Source organism: Phascolarctos cinereus, unplaced genomic scaffold (assembly GCF_003287225.1).
Source record: "Phascolarctos cinereus isolate Bilbo 61053 unplaced genomic scaffold, phaCin_HiC Scaffold_1;HRSCAF=81, whole genome shotgun sequence".
NCBI classification, from domain to species: Eukaryota; Metazoa; Chordata; class Mammalia; order Diprotodontia; family Phascolarctidae; genus Phascolarctos; species Phascolarctos cinereus.
In genome coordinates, this window is record NW_027555514.1 from 219,892,875 (window position 1) to 219,909,158 (window position 16,284).

At 37.8% G+C, this 16,284-nt stretch overlaps 1 long non-coding RNA gene and 1 other non-coding gene across 3 annotated transcripts in view; both read left to right on the forward strand.

The window, feature by feature from the left end:
• LOC110210926 (uncharacterized) overlaps positions 1-16,284 on the forward strand; it is a 26,065-nt gene continuing 9,781 nt past the window's right edge. Inside the window, exons 1-2 of one of the 2 annotated variants that reach the window (XR_002325222.2) lie at positions 1-257; positions 1,829-1,957. This is a non-coding gene — a long non-coding RNA (uncharacterized LOC110210926). The remainder of the gene's footprint in view (positions 258-1,828; positions 1,958-16,284) is intronic. The other variant, XR_002325220.2, reaches the window with a different exon arrangement.
• TRNAS-CGA (transfer RNA serine (anticodon CGA)) lies at positions 400-481 on the forward strand. The gene has a single exon. It is a non-coding gene; the product is annotated as a tRNA-Ser (tRNA).

Below are 16,284 nucleotides of genomic sequence, written 5' to 3' on the forward strand. Positions count from 1 at the left end.
GGTCACTGAGGAGTGGGAGGGGTCGAAGCTCTTCCATGAGGAGAAAGCGGTTCTCCCTTCTCGGGAAGCCCCCCACGGGTGTTCCAGCCCCTTCACACCGCTGCCCCTCTCTCCCAGTGACGTTCGCTCCCCCCGGAACCCTCACAGTTCTCCCCGCCCCCTCGGACCCGCTTTCCCTTCGACGCCGCCCCACTTCGGGCTGACCTGGGGCCTGGCCCTTTCCTGAGGGGATTCTAAGCCTTCTCTCCCAAACTTTGGTGAGGAACCACGGAGAATGGTGGGTGAAGGGGTGTCTCTACACTGAGAATTAGAGAAAGAAATTTTCTGTTTAGGTTTGTAACTCCTTCCGCGCTGTTCGGGACCCTTCCTATAAGCGCGCGGCACAGGTAGAGCCTGGGAGTCACGGTGGCCGAGTGGTTAAGGCGTTGGACTCGAAATCCAATGGGGTTTCCCCGCACAGGTTCGAATCCTGTTCGTGACGGCCCGAAAGCCTTTTTTTTTTCCTCCTGCTCAAGAAAAGGGAGGCTCCAGCCTAATTCATACTGTGTCGGTTTCTGTTAGAACAAAAAAGGTTAAGCGCCTGATTTTCGGGGTGTAGAGGGGAAGAGCGTGTTCCGCATAGCCCCGTTGATAGCTGTCCGAGACGCCATCCTGCCAGTCCCTTTCGAGATCTGCCTACTCTTGTTAGTTTTTATTAATTTTTTGGAGGGGGCTATTAGGGGTGTGATTAGTTTTGAGGTTAGATTGGATGTGAGGTAGAGATATTTTTAGGAAAGATGGCAGGAAAGACTCATAAAGAGTAGCTATGATGAGATCCAGCTATGACATCGCCTTCTGGGAGTGCAACGAGAGAAGGGACGAGAGGAGGGCGAGAGGTATTGATGGGGTGACTCACAGTCAAGATGCGCCAGCAGCTGGATTTCCCGGAGTTTCTTAAATGGGGTGTTTTAGTGATACTCCAGAGCATACGAGGCTAGCTGAAAAGCAAATTTATATTTGTATTGAAAGTCCTTGTACAAGGCTGGAGTCAGGCAGGAAGGCTGAGTAGCACGGGAATTAGTGTGGTACTGAGGAAACAGCGATAGCTTGGAACTAAGAGGTCCTGAGTTCGAATGTCACTTCCTGACTAGTTTGTTGGGTGACTGATTTCTAGTTTATTCAAACGAGGTTGATTGTCTTATCTTCCAAAACTTTCTTCTGCTTTAATCTTTATTAGCTGAGGGAGGAAATTAGGAGTGAGGAAAACGCTGCGCAGGAGATAATTGTAGCTAAACTGATCAGTCACTGCATGCTTGAGTCTGTTGTCTTATTTTTCTGTGTGCACAGTGACCTGTTCCACACCTTATCCACATTATATGTTGAGGATCTATTACGTTTCCCTTTTTTGTGAAACCCTAGATGTCAACCTAATTTTTAATAGTTGGCCTCTAGGGTTCCAGGGTGAGGTTTTAGTAGGCTAGCGTTGGGGAAAAAGGGAGTCTTCTTATTAGAAGCAGTGTCTGTCCCCCCGGACTGAACTTGGTTCAGCTGCACACAGGGTCCAGAGCAGAGGGCTCCCTGGATGGAGAGGGGAGGGCCTCAGGACCTGTAGCCCTTGTGAGTCCGGCAGTGCTCTGACTTGTCTGGGACTGCTTGTTTTCTTCATCCAGGCTCCCCTCAGTCCCTCGGCTTCCACTCAGTTAAGTTTGGCAGTTCAGGGCAACGCCACCACGGCTTCGTAAAATCTACCAACTCAGAACTGAAAAGGTTCTCTTTCTTTTTCTCGAATTCCTGTTAGATTTCAGACTTCTTACCTGGAAGTCTGATTAGATGGTTGCATTCTTCTCAGGGTTTGGAATTCTGCAGTCCCTTTCAAGAATCTTCTGGAGTACGTGGCCTCTGGAGTTAGAAAGCTAAGCATCAAATAAAATATCTATCAGCACTTAATGGAACAAGGATGATTAAACTGGCATCCCAGGTAATTACCTCGGCATGTTATTCACAACAACCGCACACCAACGAAAACACACAGTAGGCATTGCACAATACAAAACATCACTTAACAAGCTGCTTCGTTGACTACAGGTTTAAATTACGCATAGGACACAGTACATGCAGTGTCACAGGAATACATGAGTATCTATAGGACACAAGCAAATATGCAAACAACAAAATTAAAGCAAAATGACATGGGGGGAGGGTCTACAAATTAATAAAATGTGAAGAAAAAGAAACATGCAAATAAACATACGGTAAAATTGAATAGTTAGGCAAATGCAACTATGATATATGCGTGATACTAATACAAGAGTAAATAAATACAAACAAGAAAAATAATACAATAACATATGTAATATATGCAGTAAATTATATACATTAATGAATTTACAATGAAATTACATACAAAGTACCCACTGTGTGCATAAACATTATTATCATGGGGCTATATGTTGTACCCTTTCAGTCTCTTTCACCTGGTGCATCATAGTTAGCCTGCTCATTGGTCAGAGAGTTGTAGCTATCCTACTGAACTAACTGCCCTTATCTCTGGACTAGCACCTCTGGTGTGAGGGCTGCTGAGCCCTTTTCTGGGCTCCTCATCCACCTTTAGTGTCCATCAGGTGGAGGTGACCTCACAGGCATCAGTGAACTAGGGAGATGTCTACCCCAAGCAGGTGAAGACTTGCCCTGGCAAAATGGGCAGATGAGAACAATTTGTTCAAACAACCATGAAGGCAGCTGAAGCAGTCTCTGTGGAGTGCCAGAGTCATCCACTGCATCCCAGGCCATTGCCAGTCATCTGGACTTCTATCCTGCCACTGGATTTCTAATGAGCCTGAATAAGAGAGGCTGATGACATTGCACAGTTCTGCCTCACTTTAATTCACATCCAAATCAAGACATCATCTGTGATATCACAGGTCATGTTCAAAACGAAGGATGAACAACAATGTCTACCTGTACCCCTGGGCTATGTTGATTGTGTGGTTGAATCATAAATCCTCATCATGACTATAGTCCTGCTTTCCTAAACCTGAACTTATAGAGGGTCTGAGCTGACTACCTGGGTTACTACATTCTGTCAGGGCATGTAGAAACCGGAGCCGTCTCTATAGCTAGGGTGCTAGATAGGAAAGTTATTGCCTCTGAGTTTAAACCTTTTCTATCATTTAAATTGGATTTTAGGGGTGTAGTTCACAGAATATTCTTCACTTGAAATGTTTTTCTGGGTCATTGAGTCAGACCTTTATGACTAGAAGGTCATCTCTTCCATGTGGCATCCACTGAAATGAGTGTCCATCACTTTTTTGTCTACCTTTCAGAGAATCCAAATAACTCACCAATTGGCAATAAGTGGTTACAGTGGATTGCTTTTGTAGGTTCATTGCCAATCTCTAGGGCCATTTCGTACACAAAGCAATATGACCAGTCTTTCCACTCCTAGGTACAGAGTAGCTTTCTATCAAATTGCTAACTTGTGTATCCCACGAATATCATGGCTTCTCAGCAGAACATTATCTTCTAGTTGAAAGTCTTGACGATTCAATCATCATACTGTCATTCATTTCAGTGTTCTTTTGGGCCGAAGTTGTGGCTAGATGCTAAGCTTTCTCTAACTCCTCTTGAAGCCAAGAGATATACAGATTGTATTTGCTTTCTTTCTATCCTGTGAGACTCTACAGTCAGTAGGTAGGTGTGGTTCAGGCCCATATATGAGCAGGGAGAGTGTAAAGTCGTTGATTACCATAGGAAAGCCACATGTTGATTCCACTGAGCCTTTTATCTCATTGTCCCTAATATGTGCTTTAAAATTTTTTGTTTATTCTGAACTTGAACACACACAAAATCGAACATTTATATGTACACAGAAAAGCACAAAAAGAAAATTACACAGGGCAGCTAGGTGGCACAGCAGATAGGGCACCAGCCCTGAAGTCAGGAGGACCTGAGTTCAAATTCTGCCTCAGACCAAACACCTGACACTAGCCCTGTGACTCTGGGCAAGTCACTTAACCCTGATTGCCAAAAAAAATAAAATTACACGACATTATTGGTGTATAACATGCTTCATCATAGGTACTCTAGGTTGGTCATTGCTTTTTATCAAAGGTCTTAAGTCTGTCAAAGTTGTTTTTCTTTATAATACTGTCATATAAATTCTTCTCCTGATTCTGTTCACTTTCTTCTGTATAAGTTCATACTTCTCAGGATTCTCTTAAGCTGTCTCTTATGGTACAATAATTCTCCATTATAATCACACAGCCCAGTTTGTTCAGCCATTAGCCAAATGAGTTTCCAGTTTTTTCTTTTCTTTTTTTTTACTTTTAATCCTCTCTTTAGAATCAGTAAGTTTCCTTATTGAGTTTAATGTATTTTTGCACCAATCTCTGTGTGTGTTTTGCCTATTTCAGACAAGTGAGATTCATTTGATGCTAGCTCTCCCTTATTGCTTCCTCCATGTTTGTATACTTGTCATCTTATGCTCCCCTTTATGAGAAATAGCAAGGTCTACTCCCTTCTTGCTCGTTTCTGTACTAGTGTGTGTCTCCTTTTACTCTCCTTTTTCTTTCCCTTCTTGAAACTAAGGGAATTGTGGGAATTTACTGAACCAAACTGACTCCATCTTGTGACTCAATTCTGGACCTGGCTTAGTTCCCTTTCTGTTAAATTATGGGTCTAGTCCAATTTCTATTTTGTGAGAAAACTTCATTCAATTATGGGAATTGTGAGAAAACTTTATTACATTGTTTGAATCTAGCCCCACATGGCTGGAAAGCTGGACCACTTTTACTTGTTGCTTAGAGACATTTAACTAAGGACCTAGGTTATGCTGACCAGAAACCCAGTCAAATCCAAAGATCGATGCATGGAGTTTTCTCATACTTATGCATCTCAAGCAATTCATATGTTTTATCTAAAAACTGGCCCTGTACTGGTCAATTAGTTATTGTTTCCATGTTTCTTTGATTGAATATGAACACTTCAGGAGGAGTGGGACCCCTTTTTTCTGACTTTAGGGAATTGCACTTACTTTCCCCTTCCCAGCTTGAAAACTCCTTAATCTTTACTCCAATTAGAAATCATATTACTTAATCTTGTATCCTGGTTTTTACCTTGTTAATTGTTTTCTTTTAATTAATTGGTCTTATTTGGTTGTTTTTAATGTGTAAAAATCCCTCTCCTCCTGTATTCAGGGTACAGTACCAAAGCTAAGGAAGCCTGGTCCTGATTCGTTATGCAATTGGCATGCATTATTTAATAAACTGATAGGCTCGGAAGTTCAAACCTTTGTTTCTTCAGTCATTTCAGAGTCCACCTGCCACAAAACGCTAAGAACATGACTAACTTACCCCATAACCTGTTTTTCTTATTTAATTCCCTTAATACCTTTTGAAGACATTAAGGTTCTAAAGGAACATTTCTCTTTCTTCTCCTCCTTTTAGGCTGTTAGTACTATATCATCATACAATCCTGTCCAGTTGCTCACATAAATTTACCTTTCTAGGTTTCTCTTGATTCTTGTGTTTGTATTTCAGTTCTGGCCTTTTCATATGAAATACTTGAATATCCTCTATTTCATTTAAGGGTCCATTTCTAGGTAGTAAAAACACATCTTCTGCCTTTTAAAATATTATATTCCAAATTCCTCTTTTTTATGGTGGAAAGTTGCAGATCCCGTATGATCCTGATTGTGGTTCTTTGGTACTTGAACTCCTTCTTTGCTGTATATTTGTAGGATTTTTTCTTTGATGTAGAAGCTCTGGATTTTGGCTATGATATTCCTTGAACTTTTCCTATTGAGGTTTTTTTGTTGTCGTTGTTTTGTTTTAGGAAGTGATTGGTGGATTCTTCTTGCAGTTTTCCCTAAAGTAGTTCTAATAGAACTGAGCAGTTTTGACTTATGATTTCTTGAAATAATAGTCATCAGGTTTTTCCCTCTCAAAATCATGGGTTTTATGGAGTCCAACAGTTTCTAAATTATCTCTCCTTGATATGTTTTCCAAATCGGTTTTTTATATCTGATAACTCACATTTCCTTCTATTTTTTTCAAACTTTTGATTTTGTCTAACATTTCTTGTTGTCTCTTGGAGTCACTGAGTTCTCTTTGGTCCATTCTAGTTTTCAGGGAGTTCCTTGGAAAAGGTTCATGACTTTCTCTTTGAAATAATTTCTTCTTCTTCAAATTCTTTCCTCCAGAGCTTTTATTTCATATTTTCTCTCTCACTTAATTTCTTGTAGATAATCTTTGTACATAGTATTACAAACTGCTTTCCAGAAATTACAAACTGTAGGGACTAAAGAAAACGGGCACAGTAATGCACTATTGGTAGATCTGTGAAATGATATAACTATTCTGGAAAGTAATTTTGAACCAAGTCAAAAAAGTTATTAAACTGTGCATACTCTTTGATCCAGCTGTACCACTACTAGTCCTATATCTTTAAGAGATTTTTTTTCAAAAGAGGAAAAAGGCCCATATGTACAAAAATATTTATAGCAGCTTTTTCAGTGGTAGCAAAGAACTAGAAACTAAGGGGATACCCATCAATTGGGGAAAATGACAGAATTATGGTATTATGAATGTAATTAATACTATTATGCTATATTATCAAAATGAAATATATTTGTAAAATGCTTAGCACAATGCCTGGTACATAGTAGACACTTTAAAATGCTTGTTTCCTTCTTTCAAAAAAAAAAAGATGGAGAAGTTGGTTTTAGTGAAGCCTAGGAAAACTTTTATGAACATAAGGTGAGCAAAACCAGAATAATTTATACTATAAAACAAGAAATTCTAAAAGTTTTAAGGATTTTGATTAACATAATGATCAAGAAGGATTCCAGAAGACTGGTGATAAAACACATCACCTCTCTCCTCTCAGAGGTAATGTGTCCAGGATATAGATTAAGACATATATTTTTTAGACGTGGCCAGTGAAGGAATTAGTTTTGCTTGACTATCTGGCTTTGTTTTTTGTTTGTTTTTCCTCCCAAAGTGGGGGGGTGGTTAGGGGGAGAAGGAGAGAAAATAGAATTTTGTTAATTGAAAAAAAATAAGTATCTCTTAATCCAAATTGTATTCCAGAATGGCTGAACCAATTCCCAGCATCACCAACACTGAATTAAGGTGTCTGTTTTCTTGTACCCCTCCAAGATTGGTCATTTTCCATTTTGGTCAACTTTGTTGATTGAATAGTTGAGAGGTAGAACTTCAGAGTCCATCACCTATCAGGAAGTGAATAACATGTTTCATCATGAGTCTTCTAGAATCATAGCTGGTCATTGCAATAACCAGAGTTTCCAAATCTGTAAGAGTTTGTCTGTGTTTCCAGTATTGTTGCTTTTGTATAAATTATTCTCTTACTTCACTTGCATGAACTGATGCAAAGTGAAGGGAACAGAACCAGGAGAACAGTTTATACAATAACAGTATATTGTAAAGATAATCAGTTCATTCAAGTCTTCTCAGCTTTCTCTGAAAACACTCCATCATTTCTTACAACACAACAGTATTCCATCACATATGTAAACCATAATTTGTTCAGCCATTCACCACCTCATTTTTCAAATCTTTGCCATTGCAAAAAATAGCTACCATAAATATTTTTTGGTAACTCTTTACAGTGTTTTGCTTAAGACTCCAGTTCAGATGGGAGTGAGGTTCAAGGGTCACCAGCTCCCCTTCCTCCTTTTTCCTCTTTTGTATACATTACTTGGGTTTCTGGACATGCCCAGTTCTGACATGGAGCCCAGTCCCCTACCACTTGGCCGGGGGTGGCCTCCTTTGATTAGCTGCCTGCATCTTTAAAAGTGGCAAGACTGAACCCTTCCCTCTCTTTTCTACTGGTTGTGCTCCTTTCTGTTGTGCCTAGACTGGACGCCATCAACTAAACCGATGAGAGGAGAGGATTTCCTTCCCTACTCCCTTTCTTTTACCTTGACTCTGAGAAATGGGCCTGTGATGTTGTTTGTCCTCAATTTCTGGTGCTGGAGGGGATCTCTACCACATGGGGGAGTTTAAACCATGATAACATTGGTGCAGGATTACAGGCAGGATGGTGCAACCACCAATCAGGGGTGGAAACCCTGAGGAGCCTGCAGGCCTGAGATTCAAGTTCAAAGGGATGGTTTGGGACTTGGAACTGGGATTATGCTGCATGAGAACCAGGCTAAACTATGAACCTAATCCCTTTCCCCTTCCCAAAGACTGAGATAGTGCAGGGGAAAGAAGAATTATACCTTCTGCATGTGGAAGGAGTAAATTGGCATATTAGTAATTGTACTTTCTGACCCTGCACATGTAACACAGACCACTGTGACCCTCACTGACTAGAAGATCAAGTATATCACATTTCACTCTTCTCCCATACCCACAGTCCTCACCCTCAAGTCTTTGGGGAGGGGAAAGGAATTAGGTTCTTTGCCTGGGGCCTCCACCCCCAGGCACAAGTCCCTTCCTCAGTCTGTACCCTCCCTTCTGGGGTGTGCGCAGCAGCTGGCACCTGTTGCTTCTCTTTGCACAAGGTTAAGCCCCTCTGTGCCACATCTGGGATCTGGTTTATTCAGTCCCTACTCTAGAAAGGTCCATGAGGTATACTCCCATCTAGACCTCACCCCTAGTGTCCACAGACCTCTCTGTCTCCCTATGCTGACCTAGACTGGAAAAAATGATCAAGTTATTTTTTTTCCCCCTCTGATTTCCCAATCAGAACTCCATCTGGTATATTTTCTAAATTTTATGGAGTAGTTGTGGGGGAAGGCTGGGCTATATTGCTTCCTCCTACACTATCTTGCCTGGTTTCTCCTCTTAATTTTAACCAGATTAGTTTTGTTGGTGTAAAACCTTTTCAACTTCACATAATAAAAAATGTCCATTTTATCTTCTGTGACCCTATCACTTATTTAGTCATGAATTAAATTTTTCTTCTCTCTGAAGATATGAAAGAAAATTTCTTCCTTGCTCTCCTGATTCACTTGTGATATCAAATCTCATATCCATTTGAGAGTTTCATTTGGTGTACAGGGTAAGATGTTGGTTAATATCTAATTTCTGCTTAACTTTTTAGGTTTTTCAACAGTTTTGTCAAATAGTCCTTATCCCAGTACCTGAGATCTTTGGGTTTACCAAATATTTTGCTCATGTGTTCATCTGCTTCTGTACCTACTGTCTTTCACTGAGCAACCTATTTTTTTTTTATTACATTTAAGTTCCAAGCTGTTTCCCTCTCTCCCTGTCAATCCTGCACTAGAAAAGGTCAGCATTTGACACAGATATATGTGAAATTATACAATACATAGTTCCATATATCAGTTATTTCTCTGGTGGTAGATAGTATCTTCCTTCATAGGTCCTATGTATATTAATATAACTCAGAATAGCTTATTCATTCACATTTACTCTTTAAACAATATTGCTATTAGTGTATACAAAGTTCTGGTTTTCCTCATTTCACTCTTCATTATTTCATGCAAGTCTTTCCATGTTTTCCTAAAATCAGCCTGCTCATCATTTCTTACAGCACAGTGGTATTCCATCACAATCATATACCACAACTAATTCATTCCCAATTGATGGGAATCTTCTCAATTTCCAATTCCTTGCCACCACAGAGCTGCTATAAATATTTTAGAACATATAGATCCTTTTCCTTTTTCACAGATCAACTTATTTTTTAACTAAAATAAAATATTTTAATAATTACTGCTCTGTAATACAGATCTGGTCCTAATAGATTTCCTTCTTCATTATTACCTTGGGTTTCTTGACAATTTGTTTCTCTGTATAATTTTTTTTTCTAGCTCTATAAAATGATTCTTGGTAGTTTGGTACTAAATAATACATTAATTTATCAAATAAGTAAAATAATTTTTATTATATTGGCTTTACCTACATTTGAGCAATTGTTTTCTCCAATTATTTAGGTATGTGTATTTCTGCAAAGTGTTTTATAGTTGGATTCATATAGTTCTGGGTTCTGGGCGTAACTTGGAAGATATACTCCCAAATATTTTATACCTTCTATCATTACTTTTTTAAAAATTCAATTTCATATCATTTTCGATTCTGAATTTTTTCCTTCCACCTCCCTTCTCTCATTGAGAAGGCAAGAAAAATAAAATCCATTACAAATATATATATATATACACACACAAATACATCTATGTACACACATACATATTTATATGTATCTATCTATTCATACAAAACAAATTCCCACATTAACTATGTAAAGAAAGAAATGAAGGGAGAAAGCGGAGAAAGCAAGTGAGAAGAATATCAGCTCTCAATATGGAAGTGTATAGCATTTTTCATAATTTTTTTGAAATTGTGGTTGGTCATTGTGTTAATTGTGTTACCAGAGTTACTAAGTATTTCAAAGTTGATTATCTTTACAATATACTATTATTGTATAAACTATTCTCCTGGTTCTGCTCCCTTCACTTTGTACCAGTTCATACAAGTCTTCCCAAGTTTTTCTGAAAGCATCCCCTTATTTCTTAAAGCACAATAGCATTTCATCACATTTATGTACCATAACTTATTCAGCCATTGCCCAGTTGATGGGCATTCCCTCAGTTTCCAATTCTTTGCTGCCACAAAAATTGCTACTACAAATATTTTTGGTTATATGGGTCCTTTTTCTTTTTCTTTAATCTTTTTGAGGTATAGATCTAGAAGCAATATTGCTGTATCAAAAGGAGTGCATAGTTTTGGGGAATGGTTTCAAATTGCTTTCCAGAACAATAGGACTAGCTCACAACTCCATCAACAATTTTTCATCAGCCCTGCCAACATTTGTCATTTTCCTTTTTTTTAAAATCATCTTAGTCAATCTGCTGAGTATGAGATGGTACCCCAAGGTTGTTTTAATTTGTATTTCTCTGATTATTAGTGAGTTAGAGCATTTTTTTTCATATGACTATTGATAGCTTGGATTTCTTCCTCTGAAAATTGCCTAGTCATATCCTTTCACCATTTAGGAATTGGGGAATGGTTCTTATTCTTGTGCATTTGGCTCAGTCCCCTATGTGTCTTAGAAATGAAATCTTTATCAGACAAATATACTACAAAGATTCCCTCCCCCGGTTTCCTGCTTTTCTTCTAATTTCAGCTGCATTGGTTTTGTTTGTGCAAAAACTTTAATTTTATGTAATCAAAAGTATCCTTTTCACTTATTGTGAACCTCTCTATATCTTGTTTGGTTATAAATTCTTCCCCTGCTCATAGATCAAACAAGTCATTTCCTCCATGCTCCACTAATTTACCTATATCATTTTTTATGTCTAAATCACATCCTTGGGGGCAGCTAGGTGGCACAGTGGATTGAGCACTGGCCCTAGATTCAGGAGGACCCGAGTTCAAATCCAGTTTCAGACACCTAACACTTACTAGCTGTGTGACCCTGGGCAAGTCACTTAACCCTATTGGCTAGCCAAAAAAAAAAATTCACATCCTGGTTTTGAGGTTATCTTAGTATATTGTGTAAAATGTTGGTCTACATCTAGTTTTTGCCAGACCTTTCCAGTTTTCCCAATAGTTTTTGTTGAATAGAGAGTTCTTGCTCTTATCATTGAGATATTTGACTTTATCAAACACTGGTTTACTGTGCTCATTTGCTTCTGTATATCATGTACTTAATCTGTTCCTCTGATCAATTTATTTCTTATGTAATACTAAATTGTTTTGATGATCGGAGCTTTATAGTGCATGGTTTGAGATTTGATACTGCTAGTCTCCCTTACTTCTCATTTTTTTCATTGTTCCTCTTTATATTCTGGACCTTTTCTTTTTTTTCTTTTTTAAGGCAATTGGGGTTAAGTGACTTGCCCAGGGTCTCACAGCTAGTGTCAAGTGTTTGGTCTGAGGCTGGATTTGAACTCAGGTCCTCCTGACTTCAGGGCCAGTGCTCTATCCACTGTGCCACCTAGCTGCCCCCTGGACCTTTTATTTCTCCAGATGAATTGTGTTATTTTTTTCTAGCTCTGTAAAGTACTTTGCTGGTAGTTTGATTGCTGTGATACTGAATAAGTAATTAATTTAACTTATTGTTATTTTTATTACATTGGCTCAGCCTACCCATGAACAAGTACTATTTCTCCAGTAATTCAATGTCGTGTATGTGTGTGTGTGTGTGTGTGTGGTCTTTTGGAATTGCGTTCATATAGTTCCTGTGTGTATCTCAGCAGGTAGATTCCCAAGTATTTTATACTGTCTGTAGTTATTTTGAATGGAATTTCTCAATCTCTTTTTGTTGGGTTTTGTTGATGTATGGATACTAACAATTTTATAGGGGTTTATTTTATATCTTGGAACTTTGATGATGTTGTTTCAATTACTTTTTTAGTTGATTCTAGGGTTTTCTAAGTAAACCATCATTTGCATAAAGCAAGAATTTATTTGCCTGTGCTTATTCCTTCAATTTCTTTTTGTCATACTGCTATAGCTAGCATTTTTAGTACAATATTGAATAGTAGTAGTAATGATAAACATCCTTGCTATATCCTAGACCTTACTGGAGAGACTTCTAGTTTATCCTGATTATAGACTTTTGTTCTTGGTTTTAGATAATACTACTCATTATTTCAAGAAAAACTTTATTTCTTCCTATGCTTTCCCAGTATTATTTTTTGTTGTTGTTTTACAGCACTGTCAAAAGCTTTTTTTAAAATTTTTTTTAGGCAATTGGGGTTAAGTGACTTGCCCAGGGTCACACAGCTAGTGTCAAGTGTTTGGTCTGAGGCCGGATTTGAACTCGGCTCTTCCTGACTTCAAGGCTGGTGCTCTATCCACTGAGCCACCTAGTTGTCCCTATCAAAAGCTTTTTCTGAAACTGGAATAAAAATGTAATTTAAAAAAATTAATAGGGTCAATTATGTTTATGGTTTTCTTAATATTGAACCAGCCCTGCATTCATGGTATTAATCAAGCTTGGGCATTGTATATGACCATTGTGATATATTGCTGTAGCCTCCTTGCTGATATTTTATTTTAAAAAAATTTTGCATCAATATTTATTAGAGAAACTGGTTTAGTTTTCTTTCTCTATTTTGACTCTTCCTGTCTTAGGTGTCAATCATATTCATATTATAGAAGGAATTTGGCAGGATCTCATTACTTATTTTTTTGAACAGCTTAAGTTACATTGGAATTAATTGTTCTTTAAATGTTTGGTAGAACTGACTTGTAAATTCATCTGGTCCTGGGTTTTTTTTCCCCCTTTGTGAGTTACAGCTGGTTCAATTTCTCTTTCTCTCTTAAGGGTATTTAAGTATTCCTGTTCTATTAATCTGGGCAATATTTATTTTTGTAAATATTCTTCTATTTCATTTAGATTGTCAGTTTTATTGGCATATTGTTTGGTGTAATAGCTACTAATAATTACTTTTATTGATTGGTGGTCAATTCACTTTTTGATACTGGTAATTTTGTTTTTTTAAATCAAATTAGCTAATAGTTTATTTCTAGTTTTCTTTTTAAAAAAGCTTCTGATTTTATTACTTCAATGATTTTTAAATTTTACTTTCAGTTTTGATTTGATTTTTTATTTCTAAATATCTATTTTAGTATTTAATTGGGGGGGTGTTAATTTGTTGTTTTCTAGGTTGTTTTTTTTTCTAGTTGCTTGTTGACCTGTTCTTTTTCTTTTATTAATGAGAGATACATTTTCTCCTAAGTACTACTTTGGCTGCATCCCACAAATTTTGGTATGTCATCTTTGTGGTCATTATCTTTAATGAAGTTTTTTTTAAAAAATATTTTGCCCTTTGACCCGTCTATTCTTTAGAATTAAGTTAGTTTCCAATTAGTTTTTAATCTCTGCTTCAAAGGCCCTTTATTGAATGTAATTCTTATTGCATTATGGTCAGAAAAAGATGCATTTAACATGTCTGCTTTTCTGCATTTGTAAGGTTTTTATGCCCTAATACATGGTCAATTTTTGTGAAGGTGCCATACATAGCGAAGAAATAGGCATATTCCTTTCTATTCCCATTTCCAAAGTCTAACATATCTAACTTTTCAAAAATTCTATTCATATTCTTAATTTCTTCTTTATTTTGGTTAAGGAAGATATATGAGGTTCTCCACTATTATAGCTGTACCTGTACTATTTCTTCCTGTAACTCATTTTACTTTTCCTTTAAGAATTGTAGGGTGCAAACTCAGCCCTCATGTCCCTCCATGACTCAAGTGCTCCCAGCCAGACCTATTCCCCATCTGTCGACCTTTCCATTTCCTTAAGCCACTCTGGCTAGAAAAATGACTCACTGTGACTCCTTTTTTGGCTGTCCTGATCAGAATTCAGGCTACTGAGTTTTCTAGATCTTTGAGAAAGGGTGTGTTGGTGGCAGGAGAGGGAAAGGGGAGGAGGCTTCATCCTGCTATCTTAATTCTGCTTCTATCCCTATTTTGAATGGATTTCTCTCTAGCTTTTCCCACGGGGTTGCTGGTAACATACAGAAATGCTTATGATTTATATGGATTTATTTTACATCCAGCAGCTTTGCTGAATAAATTGTTTCAATTTATTTTTTGTTACCTCTTTAGTTTTCTAAATAATCTAAAATTCTAAATAAGTGCCTATTTTGTTTCCTCTTTGCCTGTGTACTTATTCCCTTGATTTCTCTCTTGTATTATTAATATAGTGAGCATTTCTAGGATTATGTGAAGTAGTAGAGGTTTTGGACATCTTTGCTTTACTTCTGATTTTATTGGAAAAACCTCTAAATTTTCTACATTGCATGTGTTTGCTTGTTTTTGAGTCACCTCCAACTCTTCATGACCCCATGGACCACTGCACACCAATACTGTCAATGACGTTTTCTTGACAAAGATACTGGAGTGCTTTGCCATTTCCTTCTCCTGTGGATTAAAGCAAACACAGGTTAAGTGACTTGCCCAGGGTCACACATCTAGTAAGTGTCTGAGGCTGGATTTGAACTCATGTCTTCCTGACTCCAAGCCCAGTGCTGTATCCACTGGGCCATCCAGGTGGCTCTAATATTTGCTTCTACGATTTACTATATTAAGGAAAGGTCCATTTATTACTATGCTTTCTACTGTCTTTAGCAAAAATGTGTTTTGGATTTGACTAAAGCCTTTTCTGCATCCAGTGATATAATCACATAGTTTTATTTGTATTAACATGATTCATCATGCAGCATTGGAAAGTCAGCATAGTTTTAAGCTTTAATAAGTATTAAGACCTTTTGAACCTATGAAAAGTTTGAAAGTCTTTTCAGTCTTCTTTATGAAATACAACCCTGCATTCCTAATATAAACCCAACAAGATCATAGTTTGTAATCTTCCTATTTTGTAGCCTGTTTGCTAATATTTGATTTAAAATTTTTGTATTAACATTCCTCATGGATTTTTTTTTGGTATTGCATAAATTATATTCTTTATTTAAAAGTTGCTAAATAGGGGCAACTAGGTGGCGCAGTGGATACAGCATCAGCCCTGAAGTCAGGAGGACCTGAGTTCAAATCCAGCCTCAGACCAAACACCTGACACTAGCTGTGTGACCCTGGACTTAACCCCAATTGCCTTGACCTGGGAACTCTGGAATTTGGCTACAACATTCCTAGGAGTTTTCCTTTGGGAATCTCTTTCAGGAGGTGATCAGTGGATTCTTTCAATTTCTATTTTACCCTCTGGTTCTAGAATATCAGGGCAGTTTTCCTTGATAATATCTTGAAAGATGATGTCTAGGCTCTTTTTTTTTGATCATGGCTTTCAGGTAGTCCAGTAATTTTAAAATTCTCTCTCCTGGAACAATTTGGAACTATGCCCAAAGGGCTACAAAAATGTGCATACCCTTTGATCCAGCAATAGCACTTCTAGGGCTATATCCCAAAGAGATCAAACAAATGGGAAAAGGACCCACAGGTACAAAAATATTCATAGCAGCTCTTTTTGTGGTGGCAAAGAATTGGGAATTGAGAGGATGCCCATCAATTGGGGAATGGCTGAGCAAGTTGTGGTATATGAATGTAATGGAATATTATTGTTCTATAAGAAATGATGAACAGGCTGACTTCAGAAAAACCTGGGAAGACTTATATGGTCTGATGCTGAGTGAAGTGAGCAGAACCAAGAGGACTTTGTACACAATAACAGCCACGTTATACAATGACTAAGATTGTTAAACTGAACCCTTCTCAGCATTATGAGGATCTAAGACATCTCCAGAGGCCTCGGGATGGAAAATGCTGTCCACATCCAAAGAAAGAAATATGGAAGTCAAATCGCTATCATTTATTTTTACCTTCTGTTGAGTTTTGTTTCATCTTTCTGATGGTT